General features: G+C 51.5%; 1 protein-coding gene across 1 annotated transcript in view; it reads right to left on the bottom strand.

Annotated features, from left to right (window-relative positions):
• Window positions 1-3,401, bottom strand: part of CCDC57 (coiled-coil domain containing 57) — a 96,856-nt gene that overhangs the window by 49,810 nt on the left and 43,645 nt on the right. The window lies entirely within an intron of this gene.

Here is a 3,401-nt window from a genome sequence, read left to right as displayed (position 1 = left end):
AAAAAAATATATATATATATATATATATATATATATATATATATATGCTTGTATGTACAACTTTTTCAGATTTGTGAGAAAATATTTTAAAAGAATCTCTAGGGGAAGAGTAGCTTATTCAAAGGGTATGAACATTAAAAAATTTGAGAGATGCAGCCAAACTGCCCTCCAAAAAGGCTTCACCAGGGAAGGTTCCCACAGAGGCAGGGTGACCCCCACACTCTCCTGGACAATGAGGGTGGGACTTTTTAGTCTGGGCGTAAACTTGATGCTGACTTACTTGCCCGCCTCAGACTCCTGCAGAGATGCGTGGCGTCCATACCCTTATCAGTTCTGTGGATTTTCTCCTGGACGCACCATCCAGCATTTTGCCTGTGATCTGCAGATGCCCATTTTGGGTACTGATTCTTTTTACCTGTCAGGTATGTTGCAAACATTTCCCCAGTCTGTTATTTGTCTTTTATCTTTGCTTACGATGTCTTTTCCTTAGAGATATACTAAGATGTAATGAGGGACTTCCCTGGTGGCACATTGGTTAAGAATCCGCCTGCCAATGCAGGGAACACAGGTTTGAGCCCTGGCCCAGGAACATCCCACATGCCACGGAGCAACTAAGCCCGAGTGCCACAACCACTGAGCCTGTGCTCTAGAGCCCGTGAGCCACAACTACTGAGCCCGCGTGCCACAACTACTGAAGCCTGCACGCCTAGAGTCTGTGCTCCGCAACAAGAGAAGCCACTGCAATGAGAAGCCCATGCACTGCAACGAAGAGTAGCCCCCGCTCGCTGCAACTAGAGAAAGCCCTTGCACAGCAATGAAGATCCAACACAGCCAAAAAAATAAAAAATAAATTAAAAAAGAAGAAGTAATGACATCAAATCTGTTGATTTTTGACTTTTCCATGTCTACGTGGTTTTAAACGTTTTAAGGGGAGCCTTCCTCATGCTTGGGATTGTTGCAAAGATGCACTGAGTCAATGTGTGCATAGCCAATGGGCGAAGGGCAGTTGGAGCTGAATGCCACATCTCTGCACAAATGGAAGTCTTAGAAAATGAAGGAGACAACAAGCACAGATGCAGAAGAAAGTAGACAGTTATGGGTCACTATGTGCCACTCTACGGTAGTACTTTAAAGGCTAGGAACTCTGGATAGATTTCCAGCAAAATGTAAATGTCCAAAATTGATCCAAGAAGAGGCAGAAAATCCATACAGACAAATCACCAGAGAAGAAAATGAGAGGTAGTTAAAAGTCTACCACTAATGAAAACACCAGGCATGGAAAGTTCTACTGCTGAGGTCGCTCCAACTTTCAGAGAAGGCTGCAAACTTGGTCACTAGGGATTTGCGGCTTTGTCTGACACTGGGAGGCACAGGGAGCAGGCCTGGGGAGAGGAGTTCAGTCAGATCTGGGCCTGGCAATGGAGGGTCTGCACCGATCAGGGGCTCCTCTACTGGATGGATGAGTGATGGATGGGCGGGTAGGTAGGTGGATGACTCAAATATTTGGCCAGGAGGCCAGCAGATTACAGGAAGCCACAATGAGGAGGAAAGACAAGTTCACTGGAATAAAAGGTTGGAGGGAGAGGGAGGTATGACTTTGATCAAAAAGGTCTGGGGCCTCAAGGGCTGGGAGAGGGAACCCTGGCAGTGGCAGGGCTTGGCACGGAGGCCAAGGTTAAGGGGCAGGAAGGTTCAGATGTGGGAGGGAATGGGGCAGAATTAAGAAATGGAGCCCTAAGTGCTGAAGGCCGTAAAATGAGAGGGGTGCGTGGAGTGGAGCACGAGTAGATGGCATGGCCTTTAAAAGAAATGGGGTTTTCAGTGAACTTGGTAGAAGATGGTCTAGAAGTGCCCCTGAGGAACAAGTAAAGCCCATCTTCCCCCCTCGACCTGTGAAACAGAAGGAGGACCGAACAGAAGGAGGGCTTCATCAAGCGGGTCCTGAGAGATGGAGCCAGTTCCCTGCGAAAGATGCCCACTCCTGCTGCTTGCACACTGATGGCATCTAGAAATACACTGAGCGCTGTTCACCCTTCTTCTTTCGGGGGTGGACAAAGCCCCTGAGGTAAGTCTCTCCCAAGTCCCCTATGTGCAAAGGCGGATGTTTACAGCAGTCTCAAAATATGACAGGGGCTAATTTTACAGTAAGGTTTGGTTTACCTCTGCATCTCAGGTGCATGGCACACAGCAGCCACTCAGCAAGATGTCTGTTGAAAACACAAGTGACCTGTCTGCTCCTCCTCAGATTTTCTAGGGTCTCTCGCACCTTCTCCCCTTAGCTCTGCTGTTTCCTAGGTTCTCCCAAGTCCCACTTCCAATCACTCGGTAATTTCAGGAGGCTAAATATCAATGTATTAAAAGCTACTATTATCGTACACACAGCTTGGTGCTAGGAAGAGCCCGGGGGTGGATGTCCCGCCCGACCTCCTTCCCTTCAGTGGGAAGTCCTTTCTGGGCACTGCAGTGCTTGGGGGTGAGGAGGACCCTTGAGGGAAGTCAAGACTCTAGTTAGCCAAGAGGAAGCATTTTGCAGACACCCCATGGCTCAGAGCTCCTTAGAGGCACACTGGGGTGCTCTGCTTCCAATAGGAAACACAAGCCTGGGGCCTTGCTCCTCAAGGAGGTGAGCTGTCATGGAGAGAGCGGATGGCTTAGTTTCCAGTTGACAACAGGGTAGAATCCCAAAGCTCCCAGACTCTGGGATCATCACAGTGACTCAAAGCTCTTGCTGAAAAAGGACAGACAAGCAGAAGCCACAGAAGTTGAGGGGTAAAAGCTGTGAGAAAGCGGCCTGTGCCCCAGCTGCAGGAAAACTGAGGGGCTTAAGGCAGAGGCAGCGCGAGCGCCACTCAGCCAGGCTGGGTGACCCAGGGGTGCTCGTGAGAACCGGACGGTGCCAACGTGCCAGGAGAGGCCCAATGTGTGGTGGCTCTGGTGGGTTCCATGGGCCCCTTTCTCAGGAACCAGCACCCAAGAGCCCCACGGGCAGCCTGGCAGCCCCGGCCTCTCGGCTGCACTGCATACACTGTCGCCTTTATCCCGAGGAAGCCGAGGCCCGAGCAGGCCTGGGAACCCGGCAGCCTTTGCCGTCACCACAAAGCCGCATAGAAACACCAGCTGCTTTGCTAACCTGCGGTATTTTTCTCACAGATGCTGCCAGAGGAGTGGGTTCACGGAACTCCCACTGCAGAGATGAAGCCGAGCTCTGTGCCTGACTCCTGACCCTGGCCGCTCCACAGGGCGGCTCTGTTTTCCCTTCTGAACCACCCCCCCCACCCCGCCAGCCTGGCCGGCCCTCCTCCCTCTGGCTCTCTTCCGGTCCCCCCACCGCGTCTCTTCTGTTGCCAGCATCCCCAACCACACCGCGCAGGCGATGCTGGGCCGGCAGGGTGCGGGGGGGG

The sequence above is a fragment of the Lipotes vexillifer genome, unplaced genomic scaffold, assembly GCF_000442215.2.
Source record: "Lipotes vexillifer unplaced genomic scaffold, Lipotes_vexillifer_v1.1 scaffold1691, whole genome shotgun sequence".
Classification (NCBI taxonomy): domain Eukaryota; kingdom Metazoa; phylum Chordata; class Mammalia; order Artiodactyla; family Lipotidae; genus Lipotes; species Lipotes vexillifer.
Note: the sequence above shows the minus strand (reverse complement) of the source record. Positions and strands in the feature narration are given on the sequence as shown.